This window comes from Oncorhynchus gorbuscha, linkage group LG07 (assembly GCF_021184085.1).
Source record: "Oncorhynchus gorbuscha isolate QuinsamMale2020 ecotype Even-year linkage group LG07, OgorEven_v1.0, whole genome shotgun sequence".
Classification (NCBI taxonomy): domain Eukaryota; kingdom Metazoa; phylum Chordata; class Actinopteri; order Salmoniformes; family Salmonidae; genus Oncorhynchus; species Oncorhynchus gorbuscha.
The window spans coordinates 11,973,091-11,991,500 of NC_060179.1; the positions used below are offsets into that span (position 1 = coordinate 11,973,091).

An 18,410-nucleotide genomic window follows, 5' to 3' on the forward strand; every position below is an offset into this window, starting at 1 on the left:
AATACAGAAATATCTAATAAACATAAGTATTCACACCCATGAGTCAATACTTTTTAGAAGCACCTTTGGCAACGATTATAGCTGGGAGTCTTTCTGGGTAAGTCTCTAAGAGTGATTACAGCTGTGAGTCTTTCTGGGTAAGTCTCTAAGAGTGATTACAGATGTGAGTCTTTCTGGGTAAGTCTCTAAGAGTGATTACAGCTGTGAGTCTTTCTGGGTAAGTCTCTAAGAGTGATTACAGCTGTGAGTCTTTCTGGGTAAGTCTCTAAGAGTGATTACAGCTGGGAGTCTTTCTGGGTAAGTCTCTTAGAGTTTTCCACACCTGGATTGTGCAACATTTGCCCAGTTTTCTTTTCAAAATGCTTCAAGCTCTGTCAAATTGGTTGTTGATCATTGCTAGACAACCATTTTCAGGTCTTCCCATAGATTTTCAAGTAGATTTAAGTCAAAACTGTAACTCTGCCACTCAGAAACATTCCTGGTAGATTCCAGTGTAGATTTGGCCTTGTGTTTAACGTTATTGATTTGATTTATTGTCCTGTTGAAAGGTGAATTCATATTCCAGTGTGTGTTGGAAAGCAGACTGAACCAGGTTTTCCTCTAGGATTTTGCCTGTGCTTAGCTCCATTCCGTTTCTTTTTTATCCTGAAAAACTGCATCATGTTATGGGTATGCTTGTAATTGTTAAGGTAACGATTACAAGCATACCCATAACATGATGCAGCCACAACTATGCTTGAAAATATAGAGAGTGTTATTCAGTAATGTGTTGTATTGGATTTGCCCCAAACATGACACTTTGTATTCAGGACAAAAAATGTAATTGCTTTGCACATTTCTTTGCAGTATCACTTTAGTGCCTTGTTGCAAACAGGATGCATGTTTTGGAATATTTTTATTCTGTAGAGGCTTCAGTGGAGGACGGCTCATAATAATGGCTGTAATGGCGCGAATGGAATAGCATCAAACACATGGAAACCATATATATATATGAGTGTGTAGACTACAAGGGGTTGCTGGCATCTTAATTGGGGAGGACAGGCTCGTGGTAATGGCTGGAGTAGAATAGGATGGAATTGTTTCAGATACATCAACACATGGAAACAATGTGTTTGATGCCATTCCATTCGCTCCGTTCCAGCCATTATTATGAGCCGTCCTCCCCTCAGCAGCCTCCACTGGTGTAAACAGTTTGTCTGTGTGCATATATGTGTGTGTGTGTTTGCTTGCATATGGCCACTAGAGGGGAGAATACAGCCTTGAGAATACAGCCTTGTCTGTCTGTCTGTCTGTCTGTCTGTCTGTCTGTCTGTCTGTCTGTCTGTCTGTCTGTCTGTCTGTCTGTCTGTCTGTCTGTCTGTCTGTCTGTCTGTCTGTCTGTCTGTCTGTCTGTCTGTCTGTCTGTCTGTCTGTCTGTCTGTCTGTCTGTCTGTCTGTCTGTCTGTCTGTCTGTCTGTCTGTCTGTCTGTCTGTCTGTCTGTCTGTCTGTCTGTCTGTCTGTCTGTCTGTCTGGGGGTTTCCGACCATAGCTAATGACAAACAAAGTCGTAGAACTATTGCTATTACTATGTGTGTGTGTGTGTGCCTCTGAGATCTCTCTGTGATGGTTGATTTTACATAGACAGAATGGGGACGTCACTGGTGAGTGATAAGCTGCATCTGACAAGAACACATGCTTTCTCTATCACTCCCTTTCTCTGGAGGAGGTTCTCTTCTCTCTGTAGGGGGTAGGGGTTCACAGCAGGCGAAAACCAAAGACAGCGGCTGCTGCAACACTGAAGAATAACTGTCTATCCATGTCTCCGCTGGGTAACACTCTACTGTACTGTCATGCCTCGTTCAGGGTGAGGTGATTCCACCTGACAGGTGTGTGCCTCTGTGTGTGGACGAGCAGGAGGAGTAGCAGGAGGCGGAGAGGGAGGGACACAATGAAATGGAGTTATATTCACTGTGTTACATTCACAAGGCAATAGACGTCCGAGACACAGTAGGCCTACCACAGTGGCATCTCTACAACAGCTGTTTAGGTCCAAACCCTTCCCTGCTAGTCAAAGGCTACTCAGGTTAGGTGAGGTGCATAGCAGGGTTGTTTACCATTACTTATCCTGTTCAATTCATGTTGCTGTTCCACACACTGGAGGTTTTGTATTTAATTCATCAGTAACATTAATCCTTCCTATTTTCCGCCCAATGCCAGGTTCCTAGGCAGAGTTCAAATTGAACTGTCAGAGTTCCTAACACGGCCCTAAATAAATCACTCAGAGCAGTCTGGGCTCCTCTCTCTCTTTCTCCTCTCTCTTCTCCCCTCTCTTCTCTCTTTCTCCCCTCTTCTTCCCTCACTTCTCTCTTTCTCCCCTCACTCTTCTTTCTCTCACTTCTCCCTCCCCTCTTCTTCCTCTCTTCTCTCTTTCTCCCTCTCTTCCCTCTCTTCTCTCTTTCTCCCCTCTCTTCTTCCTCCCCTCTTCTCCCCTCACTTCTCTCTTTCTCCCCTCTTCTCTCTTTCTCCCTCTTTCTCCCTCCCCCTCTTCTTCCCTCTCTCTCTTTCTCTCTCTCTCTCTCTTCTCCCCTTTCTCCCTCACTTCTCTCTTTCTCCCCTCTTCTTCCCTCTCTTCCATCTTTCTCCCCTCTTCTTCCCTCTCTTCTCTCTTTCTCCCCTCTTCTTCTCTCTTTCTCCCCTCTTCTTCCCTCTCTTCTCTCTTTCTCCCCTCACTTCTCTCTTTCTCCTCTTTCTCCCTCTTCTTCCCTCTCTTCTCTCTTTCTCCCCTCTCTTCTCTCTTTCTCCCCCTCTTCTTCCCTCTCTTCTCTCTTTCTTCCCTCTCTTCTCTCTTTCTCCCCTCTCTTCTCTCTTTCTCCCCTCTTCTCTCTTTCTCCCCTCTTCTTCCCTCTCTTCTCTCTTTCTCCCCTCTCTTCTCTCTTTCTCCCCTCACTTCTCTCTTTCTCCCCTCTTCTCTCTTTCTCCCCTCTTCTTCCCTCTCTTCTCTCTTTCTCCCCTCTTCTTCCCTCTCTTCTCTCTTTCTCCCCTCACTTCTCTCTTTCTCCCCTCTTCTCTCTTTCTCCCCTCTTCTTCCCTCTCTTCTCTCTTTCTCCCCTCTCTCTCTTCTCTCTTTTCTCCCCTCCTTCTCTTCTTCCTTTCTCTCTCTTCTCTCTTTCTCCCCTCTCTTCTCCCTTTCTTCTCTCTCTCTTCTCTCTTCTCTCCTCTTCTCTCTCTCTTCTCTCTTTCTCCCCTCTTCTTCCCTCTTTCTCTCTCTTCTTCCCTCTCTTCTCTCTTTCTCCCCTCTTCTTCCCTCTTCTCTTTCTCCCTCACTTCTCTCTTTCTCCCCCTCTTCTTCTCCTCTTCTTCCCTCTCTTCTCTCTTTCTCACCCTCTTCTCTTCTCCCCTCTTCTTCCCTCTCTTCTCTCTTTCTCACCCTCTTCTCTCTTTCTCCCTCTTCTCCCTCTCTTCTCTCTCTCTTCTCTCTTTCTCCCCTCTTCTTCCCTCTCTTTCTCTCTTTCTCCCCCTCTTCTCTCTTTCTCCTTATTCCCTCTTCTTCCTCTCTTCTCTCTTTCTCCCCCTCTTCTCCCCTCTCTTCTCTCTCTTCTCTCTTTCTCCCCCTCTTCTTCCCTCTCTTCTCTCTTTCTCCCCTCTTCTTCCCTCTCTTCTCTCTTTCTCCCCCTCTTCTTCCCTCTCTTCTCTCTTTCTCCCCTCTTCTCTCTTTCTCCCCTCTTCTTCCCTCTCTTCTCTCTTTCTCCCCTCTGTTCTCTCTTTCTCCCCTCTTCTTCCCTCTCTTCTCTCTCTCTCTCTTTCTCACCCTCCCTCTCTTCTTCTCCTTCTCTCTTTCTCACCCTCTTCTCTCTTTCTCCCCTCTTCTCCCCTCTCTCTTCTCTCTCTTCTCTCTTTCTCCCCCTCTTCTTCCCTCTCTTCTCTCTTTCTCTCCCCTCTTCTTCCCTCTCTTCTCTTTTCTCCCCTCTTCTCTCACTCACACCCTCTTCTCTTTCTCCCCTCTTCTTCCCTCTCTTCTCTCTTTCTCACCCTCTTCTTTCCCCTCTCTTCTCTCTTTCTCACCCTCTTCTCTCTTTCTCACCCTCTTCTCTCTTTCTCCCCTCTTCTCCCCTCTCTTCTCTCTCTTCTCTCTTTCTCCCCCTCTTCTTCCCTCTCTTCTCTCTTTCTCCCCCTCTTCTCCCCTTTTCTTCTCTCTTTCTCCCCTCTTCTTCCCTCTCTTCTCTCTTTCTCCCACTCACACACTCTTCTTCCCACTTCCTCTCTCCCTATGCCTCCCACCATCTTGCACCCTCTCTGCCTCTCTCTATGTATCTATCCATCTTTCTCCCTCCCTCGCTCCTAAAGCGGATGAGATTTATGTTCCTCGTACATCATTGTGTTGGGTCTGTCTGAGATCTGTCTGTCTGTCTGTATCAGAAGCACACTGCTGAATGCTCACCTTTGTTTAAATCAGAAATAGATTTTTGGTATCAAACCCTCCAGTGTGAACCACCACTTACACACATACACATGCACATGCACACCCACACAATCAATCACACACCTCAAATCAAATAAAATTGTATTTGTCACATCGACGTGTTTAGCAGATGTTATTGCGGCTGTAGCGAAATGCTTTGTGTTTCTAACTCCAACAGTGCAATAATATCTAATAAGTCATATCTAACAATTTTACAACATATATCCAATACACACAAATCTAAGTAAGGGAATGTAATTCAGAGTATATAAATATATGGATGAGCGACGTCAGAGCGACGTACACTCTGTGTCCGAGGTTTGTCACGTCTGGATGGGCAAAGTCAGATCAGAGCAGAGAGGAACAGAACGACGTCTACTGCGCCTCTCTCTGCCGCGTTAAAACAGAGACAGGGGGGTCAAATTGAAAAGCTATTTCATGCCACATTACGTACCACCACCCGTCCGCGGTGGGACGTTTTTTCTCTGGTAGAGTCAAACTTTTCTACTTATTGTGAAGGGTAATAATCACGACAACAGAGTTAATACAAAGCACTGCTTTTCACACAGACTGGGGAAATGAGTTCCAGTCGATTGTCACTACCTCCTTATGTCACTCCTCCAGGCTGGCTTTTTGAATGGGAACCTACAGGTGTGGGATATTTATTTTATCACTCTGTTGTCACTGACAATTTTCCTGAGCCGCAGGACTTACATAAATTCACTGAAAACCAACACGCAATTATATTAACAGTATTGCACTTTTCATGTCGCCTAATTTTGGGTCAGATAATAGCCACTGATAAAGCAACATTTTGGACTAAATGTTCAAATCCTGTTACTGCAGGATTATTTTGCTTTGACAACACTGGTCAAATTAATATCATACATCTGTACCTCTATGATGAATGGAATCAAAGGTACCAGCAAAGAAAGATAGTTTTCATTTTTATCTTTATTTAACCTGGCAAGTCCGTTAAGAACAAATAGTTATTTACATTGATGGCCAATCCCGGCCAAACCCGGACAACGCTGGGCCAATTGTGCACCACCTTATGGGACTCCCAATCACGGCCAGATGTGATGCAGCCTGGATTCGAACCAGCTGCCGCAGTGGCGCCTCTTGCACTGAAATGCAGTGTCTTAGACCACTGCACCACTCAGGAAAATTTGAGGGGTTGTCACTGTGCTTACTCATCTATAGAGTGGTAGCCTATGTAGGATTATCAACCTATTTAAAACATGTCAGTGTATGCCTGGCCTCTACACTGCATCATCTCTGTGGTCACAAGCTATTCAAAACAACAGCTCTCACAGTCTGAACAACAGCTCTCACTGTCTGAACAACAGCTCTCACAGTCTGAACAACAGCTCTCACGGTCTGAACAACAGCTCTCACGGTCTGAACAACAGCTCTCACGGTCTGAACAACAGCTCTCACGGTCTGAACAACAGCTCTCACGGTCTGAACAACAGCTCTCACGGTCTGAACAACAGCTCTCACAGTCTGAACAACAGCTCTCACAGTCTGAACAACAGCTCTCACATCAGAACTAGATGTTCATCCTTGTTTCTCAAACTTCAAATTTAAAAGTTGCTCCAAACATCACATTTGGAAGTGTTTAAGGTTAAGTGTAGGCATTAACTCAACATTTTGAAGGTTAGGGTTAACTCCAAATAGTTAAAGTAAGGGTTAAGGTTTGGGATAAGCTAAAAAAAATATTTAAAAAAATATATATAAAAAAATAAACACCTAACTCTTAGATCTGTGTACATGTGGTTAGTCTGCCTAACACCTAACTCTTAGATCTGTGTACATGTGGTTAGTCTGGCTAACACCTAACCTTTAGATGTGGGTATATGTGGTTAGTCTGCCTAACACCTAACTCTTTAGATGTGGGTATATGTGGTTAGTCTGGCTAACACCTAACCTTTAGATGTGGGTATATGTGGTTAGTCTGCCTAACACCTAACCTTTAGATGTGGGTATATGTGGTTAGTCTGCCTAACACCTAACCTTTAGATGTGGGCATATGTGGTTAGTCTGGCTAACACCTAACCTTTAGATGTGGGTATATGTGGTTAGTCTGGCTAACACCTAACCTTTAGATGTGGGTATATGTGGTTAGTCTGCCTAACACCTAACCTTTAGATGTGGGTATATGTGGTTAGTCTGGCTAACACCTAACCTTTAGATGTGGGTATATGTGGTTAGTCTGCCTAACACCTAACCTTTAGATGTGGGTATATGTGGTTAGTCTGGCTAACACCTAACCTTTAGATGTGGGTATATGTGGTTAGTCTGGCTAACACCTAACCTTTAGATGTGGGCATATGTGGTTAGTCTGGCTAACACCTAACCTTTAGATGTGGGTATATGTGGTTAGTCTGGCTAACACCTAACCTTTAGATGTGGGTATATGTGGTTAGTCTGGCTAACACCTAACCTTTAGATGTGGGTATATGTGGTTAGTCTGGCTAACACCTAACCTTTAGATGTGGGTATATGTGGTTAGTCTGGCTAACACCTAACCTTTAGATGTGGGTATATGTGGTTAGTCTGGCTAACACCTAACCTTTAGATGTGGGTATATGTGGTTAGTTTGGCTAACACCTAACCTTTAGATGTGGGTATATGTGGTTAGTTTAGCTAACACCTAACCTTTAGATGTGGTTAGTTTAGCTAACACCTAACTCTTAGATCTGGGTCCTCCTGACCTTAGTCTGGAAAGGCTATTTTGATGTTGTCTGCACGATATGTAGATAATGAAAGGGATGCACAATCACACACAATCCCAGAGCTACTAATACAATGGTTGAATTTACTAATCCAAACAACGTGCGGTCTCAACCCCCCCATGAAGGAAGGATCTCAACCCCCCATGAAGGAAAGGTCTCAACCCCCCATGAAGGTCTCAACCCCCCATGAAGGAAAGGTCTCAACCCCCCATGAAGGAAACGGATACTCCCAGGTTGGGTTAAAACGATGAACAAACCGTCAAAACATTATCTGTACTTATGCCCTGCAGCTTGTTATTGTCACTGTCGACCTTGGCGTTTCAAGTTCTCTCGAAAGTTCAGTGACATACGACTTTGAAATAGCACTAAAACAACGAATAAAATGTGATTCATTCAACACGTTCTCCATGACTTACCTTGATGAAATTAAGGTTGAATAAGATACAATAGATTTGCAAAGAGTCTTTTATTTACCTGGTGTTAAAGGTAGCATCCATACGCAGTAGAGTCTTCCAATAAGCCAGGACACACGACAACACAACTCACACCATAGTGTCTACATCCTCATTATCATCAGCTGGGTTCTGTTAGGATACCTTCCAATAGCCACACTAGCTAGCAACCTACTTAGAATCCATGGCTAATACATTGCCAATGACTGATATGCTAGTGTGGATATTGGAGTAAAGCTGTTTTCTCAAAACATGGGTTCGATCTTCATCATTATAATCATCATCATCGTCAGTACAGTCAAGTGAACAGAGGCATATCGTACAAGTCATTTCACCTTAAAATGTTGTTGCTTTTAATGACACCGACACCTGCACATAAAAAGTATTCTGTAATATCTATACATATATTTGGCATTCATTCTCTATGGATAAGTCAGTCAAGTGATTTTTACCTTGAGAAATGTGACTTTATCTGGAGGGATACCTCTGCTTTCAGACAATGATCGAGAGACACTCACACGAACGCACACAAGCACACATACACACACACACACACACACACACACACACACACACACACACACACGCTCAATTAACATAGGCAGATCTGTACATTTGAGAAGGAGACAATTTCTACAGTGATACCTCTTTGTACTGTGTAACTTACTCCCATCAAAACACAGTTACAAACAGGAGAAGGAATGATGGGTCAGTGGTCATGGTTGTCTGTAAACTGAGAGTCTCATACATCCTCCAGTCTAGGGCTGGAACCAGAGAGGGCAAAGACTAGCACAATGTCACTTCTCTCTCTAATGTACAGTAGTGAAAAAGGATACCTAGTCAGTTGTACAACGGAATGCATTTAACTGAAATGTGTCTTCTGCATTTAACCCAACCCCTCTGAATCAGAGAGGTGTGTGGGGGGGGGCTGCTTTAATCAACATTATCAGCATGCAGGGAGCAGTTGTTGTTGGGGTTAAGTGCCTTGCTCAAGGGCAGAACTACACATTTTTCACATAACGTGCTCGGGGATTCAAACCAGCAACCTTTCAGTTACTGGCCCCACACTCAAAACAGCCAAGATAATTGCCACATCTTAGAATGGAGAATGTTGATTATTGTAGAATGGACTGGTTGTATCATGTAACTGTGTAAAAAATATTTTAATTCAGAACCTTTTAAACACTATATCTTCAAAATAAAACATCAGAGTGTGGAAACGGAGAATCAAAAACATCTGTTTGAAATATCTACATAGACATTTTTAGGCAGTGTAAAAGCACTTTGTCAAAAAGGAGTGTGGAATGATGTCATTGGTCTTGTAATGACATGTAGTTTCCACAAAACAACTTCACATCCTCAGACCATATTGCTAGTCACTCACATCCCTCTGGCTGTTAGAACAGACTCACATCCATCTGGCTGTTAGAACAGACTCACATCCATCTGGCTGTTAGAACAGACTCACATCCATCTGGCTGTTAGAACAGACTCACATCCATCTGGCTGTTAGAACAGACTCACATCCATCTGGCTGTTAGAACAGACTCACATCCATCTGGCTGTTAGAACAGACTCACATCCATCTGGCTGTTAGAACAGACTCACATCCATCTGGCTGTTAGAACAGACTCACATCCATCTGGCTGTTAGAACAGACCCACATCCCTCTGGCTGTTAGACCCACATCTCTCTGGCTGTTAGAACAGACTGACATCCATCTGGCTGTTAGAACAGACCCACATCTCTCTGGCTGTTAGAACAGACCCACATCCCTCTGGCTGTTAGAACAGACTGACATCCATCTGGCTGTTAGAACAGACTCACATCTCTCTGGCTGTTAGAACAGACTCACATCCCTCTGGCTGTTAGAACAGACTGACATCCATCTGGCTGTTAGAACAGACTCACATCTCTCTGGCTGTTAGAACAGACCCACATCCCTCTGGCTGTTAGAACAGACCCACATCCCTCTGGCTGTTAGAACAGACCCACATCCCTCTGGCTGTTAGAACAGACCCACATCCCTCTGGCTGTTAGACCCACATCCCTCTGGCTGTTAGACCCACATCCCTCTGGCTGTTAGACCCACATCTCTCTGGCTGTTAGACCCACATCCCTCTGGCTGTTAGACCCACATCCCTCTGGCTGTTAGAACAGACTCACATCCCTCTGGCTGTTAGAACAGACCCACATCTCTCTGGCTGTTAGACCCACATCCCCCTGGCTGTTAGACCCACATCCCTCTGGCTGTTAGACACACATCTCTCTGGCTGTTAGAACAGACCCACATCCCTCTGGCTGTTAGAACAGACCCACATCCCTCTGGCTGTTAGAACAGACCCACATCCCTCTGGCTGTTAGAACAGACCCACATCCCTCTGGCTGTTAGAACAGACCCACATCCCTCTGGCTGTTAGAACAGACCCACATCCCTCTGGCTGTTAGAACAGACCCACATCCCTCTGGCTGTTAGAACAGACCCACATCCCTCTGGCTGTTAGAACAGACCCACATCTCTCTGGCTGTTAGAACAGACCCACATCCCTCTGGCTGTTAGAACAGACCCACATCCCTCTGGCTGTTAGACCCACATCCCTCTGGCTGTTAGACCCACATCCCTCTGGCTGTTAGAACAGACCCACATCCCTCTGGCTGTTAGACCCACATCCCTCTGGCTGTTAGAACAGACCCACATCCCTCTGGCTGTTAGAACAGACTCACATCCCTCTGGCTGTTAGACCCACATCCCTCTGGCTGTTCGACCCACATCCCTCTGGCTGTTCGACCCACATCCCTCTGGCTGTTCGACCCACATCCCTCTGGCTGTTCGACCCACATCCCTCTGGCTGTCAGACCCACATCCCTCTGGCTGTCAGAACAGACCCACATCCCTCTGGCTGTTAGAACAGACTCACATCTCTCTGGCTGTTCGACCCACATCCCTCTGGCTGTTAGACCCACATCCCCCTGGCTGTTAGACCCACATCCCTCTGGCTGTTAGACCCACATCCCTCTGGCTGTTCGACCCACATCCCTCTGGCTGTTAGACCCACATCCCCCTGGCTGTTAGACCCACATCCCCCTGGCTGTTAGAACAGATGTTGGTTGGAAAGGGGAGACAGGACAGTGATCATTGATTGACATTGTTTCAAACCCACTGGGCACAAACTGGTTGAGTCACCGTTGTTTCGATGTAATTTGTCAACTTATTGTGACTTGGAATCTATGTGGAAAATACAGTATCAATATTACTGTTGTTTTGAGGGTGAAATTTCAACCACAGAATATATATCATCAGGTAACCAAATTTCAACATAGAAAAACCTTGTATAAAACATGTTGAATTTGTACCTTTAAAACAACATCAGATCTTCAATGTTATATTCACTATCAGAAAAAAAGTAAAAGGTTGGGCAGCACCTCCTACTGGATAGTTGATCAACCTACAGCTACTGTTTGGTCTCCCATCCAGGGCTTTAACCATGCCCAGCCCTGCTTAGCTACAACATTTGTGACTGACTACTGCCAATGTGCTATCGTGAGAAAAACTGCTCAGACGTCTCCAATTAAAAACCAAATAGATTCAGTGTTTGTGGAAAAGTCATTCCAAAGGGTAGGTTTGACACAAAAGTTGAAACGTGACCATACTATATCACGAATATACCATCAATTATACTACTAAGGCCTATATAGCATTTACAACGTCATCAACTGTTGTTTCAATGAAACCCATAATTCAACTAAAAATGGATATACTACAGGCCCAGTGTTTCAGGCTCTGGTTGATTTTCAAATGTAATGATATTGAGTTGTCAACACAACCATGAACATTATAAGGAAATGTATCTCCTGCTTGGATAGTTCCATCTGAGCTACTGATTTAGTAGTCTGGCTTTAATTCCAGTTCGTGTACAAATTAGTGATTGATATTGTCACACCCTGACCACACCCTTTGTATGTTTCTATGTTTTGTTTGGTCAGGGTGTGATCTGAGTGTGCGTTCTATGTTGTGTGTCTAGTTTGTCTGTTTCTGTGTTTGGCCTGATATGGTTCTCAATCAGAGGCAGGTGTTAGTCATTGTCTCTGATTGGGAACCATATTTAGGTAGCCTGTTTGGTGTTGGGTTTTGTGGGTGATTGTTCCTGTCTCTGTGTTTGCACCAGATAGGGCTGTCTTGGTTTTTTCACATTTCTTGGTTTTGTTAGTCTATTCATGTATAGTTTCTTTATTAAAGAACCATGAATAATAACCACGCTACGTTTTGGTCCGCCTCTCCTTCGACACACGAAAACCGTTACAGATATGTTGGATTCACTTCTCCTTCTCAGCCAACAAGTTAAAGACTCAGACTACATCAAATCGAATGTTATTTAGGGTGCATTTCAAGTTCGATTCACTAATATTTTTTAGACTTTGATTTATGGGTGTGAGGTGGAGACGTTATTCATTTGTATGCAACCTGGAACTAAAGACCGACTAAGACACGCTGCATTTACACAGGCATCCCAATTCTGATCTGTCTTTTACTAATTGTATTGCATTTACACAGGCATCCCAATTCTGATCTGTCTTTCACTAATTGTATTGCATTTACACAGGCATCCCATTGTATTTGTATTGCATTTACACAGGCATCCCAATTCTGATCTGTCTTTTACTAATTGTATTGCATTTACACAGGCATCCCAATTCTGATCTGTCTTTCACTAATTGTATTGCATTTACACAGGCATCCCAATTCTGATCTGTCTTTTACTAATTGTATTGCATTTACACAGGCATCCCAATTCTGATCTGTCTTTTACTAATTGTATTGCATTTACACAGGCATCCCAATTCTGATCTTTCTTTCACTAATTGTATTGCATTTACACAGGCATCCCAATTCTGATCTGTCTTTTACTAATTGTATTGCATTTACACAGGCATCCCAATTCTGATCTTTCTTTCACTAATTGTATTGCATTTACACAGGCATCCCAATTCTGATCTGTCTTTCACTAATTGTTTTTTTGACCAATCACGTCAGAACTTTTCACAGCAGATTGTTTTTCCACAGCTGATCCGATTTAACACGGCCTCAGTGGCACAGATGGAACTATTCAAGCAGAAGATGCATATTCAAATATTGAAATATGGTTGTGTTGACAACCAAACAGAATTAAACATCAGTACAGTACAGTGACAGTGACATCACTTCCTGAATAGCCTGTTAATTTGTCGACAAGTTACAAATGATATGTTGGATTCATGTCACCAACTCAACCAAAACCACCAGTTAAAGATGAAGCCAATGGGTCAGATGGAGCTATCCAAACAGTAGATACATCTCCTATAAATGTTGATATTTCATGGCTTGGTCAACAGAACACAATTCAATATTATTTTTGCAAGACAGTAAGAAGTCTTAAGATAAGGCTATCTGACAAACTAATGTAACGTTTAACCTTAAAATTAGTAACACACCCAATGGCCACATTTACATTTTTGACTGTATCTATACATTTGTTGTTATGTAATCATATACAGCGTGCGTGATCAGGATAGCATGTATAGGTGGTTGCAGGTCTGTGCAGATCTTCACAGTTGTTGTAATAATCTGGTAGAATATCAATCGGTATTAATCACTTGCACATGTACTTGTAATGTAGTGAGATGAAGCACAGTGATAAGTGATTACACATGAATTGGTTGTATAAATAAACAAAATATCTGACATTGTATTCCCATTTGAACTTTGCTGTGCTTTTAAATGGTTGAAAGCACAGTGATAGACTGTGACAACTAAAGCAAAAATAAGACATTGTTTTTCCATTGGAATTTGGTTGTGCTTTAAGATGGTTGAAAGCACAGTGATAGACTGTGACAACTAAAGCAAAAATAAGACATTGTTTTTCCATTGGAATTTGGTTGTGCTTTTAGATGGTTGAAAGCACAGTGATAGACTGTGACAACTAAATCAAAAATAAGACATTGTTTTTCCATTGGAATTTGGTTGTGCTTTTAGATGGTTGAAAGCACAGTGACAACACATTGGACATTCAACTAACTATTGGCAGTCTTTTTCAGTGGGTGAATAAAGGTTGTAATCTCATTGATCAATGTCTAAACCAAATATGAACCAAATATCCACATTGAAATGAGGTGATGTGCCCAGTGGGAAGTGTTTTCTTCTCAGTCTCTTCTGTTACTAGGAAACAATATCCAGTGGCCGGTCAGCTGGTCGGTCGGCAGTGACAAGATGTGTAATATACACAATACCATCCAGGTCAACTGTCACTGTTACTGTACTGTCACTGTACTGTCACTGTACTGTACTGTCACTGTACTGTACTGTACTGTACTGTCACTGTCCTGTACTGTCACTGTACTGTCACTGTACTGTACTGTACTGTCACTGTCACTGTACTGTCACTATCACTGTACTGTACTGTCACTGTACTGTACTGTCACTGTACTGTCACTATCACTGTACTGTCACTGTACTGTACTGTCACTGTACTGTCACTGTACTGTCACTGTCACTGTACTGTACTATCACTGTACTGTCACTGTACTGTACTGTCACTACTGTACTGTACTGTCACTGTACTGTACTGTCACTGTACTGTACTGTCACTGTACTGTCACTATACTGCACTGTCACTGTACTGTCACTGTACTGTACTGTTCTGTACTGTCACTGTACTGTCACTGTACTGTCTTGTACTGTCACTGTCACTGTACTGTCCTGTCCTGTACTGTACTGTACTGTCACTGTACTGTCACTGTCACTGTACTGTACTGTCACTGTACTGTCACTGTACTGTACTGTCAATGTGCTGTACCGTACTGTACTGTCACTGTACTGTCACTGTAATGTACTGTACTGTACTGTCACTGTACTGCACTGTCACTGTACTGTACTGTCACTGTACCGTTACTGCCACTGTCACTGTCCTGTCCTGTCCTGTCACTGTACTGTCACTGTCACTGTACTGTACTGTAGTGTCACTGTACTGTACTGTCACTGTACTGTACTGTACTGTACTGTCACTGTACTGTCACTGTACTGTACTGTCACTGTACTGCACTGTCACTGTCCTGTCACTGTACTGTCACTGTACTGTTACTTTCACTGTCCTGTACTGTCACTGTACTGTCACTGTACTGTACTGTACTGTCACTGTCACTGTCACTGTATTGTACTTTCCTGTACTGTCACTGTCTGTCACTGTACTGTCACTGTACTGTCACTGTACTGTACTGTACTGTCACTGTACTGTACTGTCAATGTACTGTACTATCACTGTACTGTCACCATACTGTCACTGTCACTGTACTGTACTGTACTGTCCTGTACTGTCACTGTACTGTACTGTACTGTCACTGTACTGTACTGTCAATGTACTGTACTATCACTGTACTGTCACCATACTGTCACTGTCACTGTACTGTACTGTACTGTCCTGTACTGTCACTGTACTGTACTGCCACTGTACTGTCACTGTACTGTCCTTGTACTGTACTGTCCTTGTACTGTACTGTCACTGTACTGTACTGTCACTGTACTGTCACTGTACTGTCACTGTACTGTACTGTACTGTCACTGTACTGTCACTGTACTCCACTGTCACTGTACTGTCACTGTACTGTCACTACTGTACTGTACTGTACTGTTACTGTACTGTCACTGTACTGTACTGTCACTGTGCTGTATCGTACTGTACTGTCACAGTACTGTCACTGTACTGTACTGTCACTGTACTGTACTGTCACTGTCCTGTATTGTCACTGTACTGTCACTGTACTGTCACTGTACTGTACTGTACTGTACTGTTACTGTCACTGTCCTGTACTGTCACTGTCCTGTCACTGTACTGTACTGTCACTGTACTGTCACTGTACTGTCACTGTACTGCACTGTCACTGCACTGTCACTGTACTGTACTGTTCTGTACTGTCACTGTACTGTCACTGTACACTGTACTGTCCTGTACTGTCACTGTCACTGTTCTGTACTGTCACTGTACTGCCACTGTACTGTCCTGTCCTGTCCTGTACTGTCACTGTACTGTCACTGTCCTGTACTGTCACTGTACTGTACTGTCCTGTCACTGTTCTGTACTGTCACTGTACTGTACTGTACTGTACTGTACTGTACTGTACTGTACTGTCACTGTACTGTACTGTATTGTACTGTCACTGCACTGTCACTGTACTGTCACTGTACTGTCACTGTACTGTACTGTCACTGTACTGTCACTGTACTGTACTGTCACTGTGCTGTACTGTACTGTACTGTCACTGTACTGTCACTGTAATGTACTGTCACTGTACTGTACTGTCACTGTACTGTACTGTCACTGTACCGTTACTGCCACTGTCACTGTCCTGTCCTGTCACTGTACTGTCACTGTCACTGTACTGTACTGTAGTGTCAAATCAAATCAAATCAAATCAAATTTATTTATATAGCCCTTCGTACATCAGCTGATATCTCAAAGTGCTGTACAGAAACCCAGCCTAAAACCCCAAACAGCAAACAATGCAGGTGTAAAAGCACTGTACTGTCACTGTACTGTACTGTCACTGTACTGTACTGTCACTGTACTGTCACTGTCACTGTCACTGTACTGTACTGTACTGTCACTGTACTGTCACTGTACTGTACTGTCACTGTACTGTACTGTACTGTACTGTGACTGTACTGTACTGTCACTGTACTGTCACTGTACTGAACTGCACTGTACTGTCACTGTACTGTACTGTCACTGTCACTGTACTGTCACTGTACTGTACTGTCACTGTACTGTACTGCACTGTCACTGTCCTGTCACTGTACTGTCACTGTACTGTACTGTCACTGTACTGTCACTGTACTGTCACTGTCACTGTCCTGTATTGTCACTGTACTGTACTGTACTGTACTGTCACTGCACTGTCACTGTACTGTCACTGTCACTGTCACTGTACTGTCACTGTACTGTACTGTCACTGTACTGTACTGTCACTGTACTGTCACTGTACTGTACTGTACACCAAAATACTGTACATCCACAACTTCAAAAAGTACAAATAAAAAAGATGTGAAAATAAAAACCTAAAAGGCTGGGAGATTCTTCTTCAACAGACAACACTCCATAGAAAGGTAGAAGCTTTGATTGACAGAAGTCAGAAGTCAATGTAATGAACGTGTGGAAATCTGACCCCTTGTTTTTCCTGTAAACATCCTGTCCTGTCTTGTGCTTGGTGTTTTTCTCTCATCTTCTCTCCCCCTTCTCTGGTCTGTTACTTTTCATCCGACTTGCCAAAAAACACTCCTCTCTTCCATTTCTCCACTCCACTCCACTCCACTCCACTCCACTCCACTCCACTCCCCTTCTGCTTTCTGAAAGTCAATGCAACTCCGTCATCATTCAGCCTTCCGTCATCATTCAGTTGTTGTTTTTTCTTTTCTTCTGTCAAGGACTCTCTCTCTCTCTCTCTCTCTCTCTCTCTCTCTCTCTCTCTCTCTCTCTCTCTCTCTCTCTCTCTCTCTCTCTCTCTCTCTCTCTCTCTCTCTCTCTCTCTCTCTCTCTCTCTCTCTCTCTCTCTCTGTCTCTGTCTCACTCTGACACATCTATCCCACTCCCTTTCCCAGTGGAACAAGCTTTGAACAAACTGAACTGGCGGCAAAATGTCTTGTGGTATTCATGCACATGCACAGTCTCTCTTCACACCCCATCCCCTCACAACCCCCTAGCACCCCCTAACCCCCTTCAATCCCTGTTTGCCGTTGGTTACTAACATTAACCTCGGACCCCTTATTTACTCTACACCAGTGTTCTTCACTCTCAATCCTGGAGAGCTACGGGACTATGCAGGATTTTGTTCCAGCCCAGCACTAATAAACCTAATATCCTCAAATCAATGGTTCATTACACCTTGCAGGTGTGCTGTTTGTTAGTGTTGGGCTGGAGCTAAATCCTACACCAGCCTGTATCTCTCCAGGACCCATGTTAAGTTGTGACTCCTGTCTTTAGACCCAGGAGTCAGGTGAAGCCGGGTAGTGGCTGGTCTCGTAGTTGAGTTCGGAGTAGGGCCGGGATGCAGAGTAGAAGTCCACATAGTTGCCAGTGGACTTAAGGCCAAGGTGCATCCGGAGGTCCGTGGCGGCCTGAGACGGGGGCTGGGGGAGGGGCTGATCTGGAGGCACGAAGAAGGAGTCATCCAGCATGCGGCCAGGGTTCTGCGGAGGGGGGAAGGAGGGAGGGAGGGATGGAGGGAACGTGTCGTAGTCTTTTAGGGGTGTAGAGGAGCAGTCTGCCTGAGGGGCCATGGGCTGGGGAGGGATCTGGAAAGGAAGTGAAAACACAGAGCTGTTTAATCTGTCTAACTTTATCTGAGGTTAAAATATAAGGTTTATTAATTGGATGAGGGCAGGGTATGGATTCATGTTGCAACGGTTTCAATCTCTTCAGATTTTCGGCGGGTTCAGTGGGGAAGATTCCAGAAGGCATCAGAGCTTATCAGAACCTCCGCCTTCCTGAAGACGTAACCGTGACAACCATCACCATGGCCACAGATGCCAAGGAGGTAACTTGGCGACAAGATGGGACGTAGAAATATGTGTGTGTCTGTGTGTGTGCGCGTGTGTGTATGTGTCTGTGTGTGTGTGTGTGTTGTATGTGTGTGTGTGTGTTGTATGTGCGTGTACTTATGTGTGTGCGTGGGTGGGTGGTTGTGTGTATGTGTGTGTGCATGTATGTGTGTGTGCGTGTGTGTGTATATGTATATGTGTGTGTGTGTGTGTGTGT

The 18,410-nt window shown here is 44.0% G+C and overlaps 1 protein-coding gene across 1 annotated transcript in view; it reads left to right on the forward strand.

The window, feature by feature from the left end:
• Positions 1-18,410, forward strand: part of LOC124040475 (catenin delta-2-like) — an 890,284-nt gene that overhangs the window by 562,044 nt on the left and 309,830 nt on the right. The window lies entirely within an intron of this gene.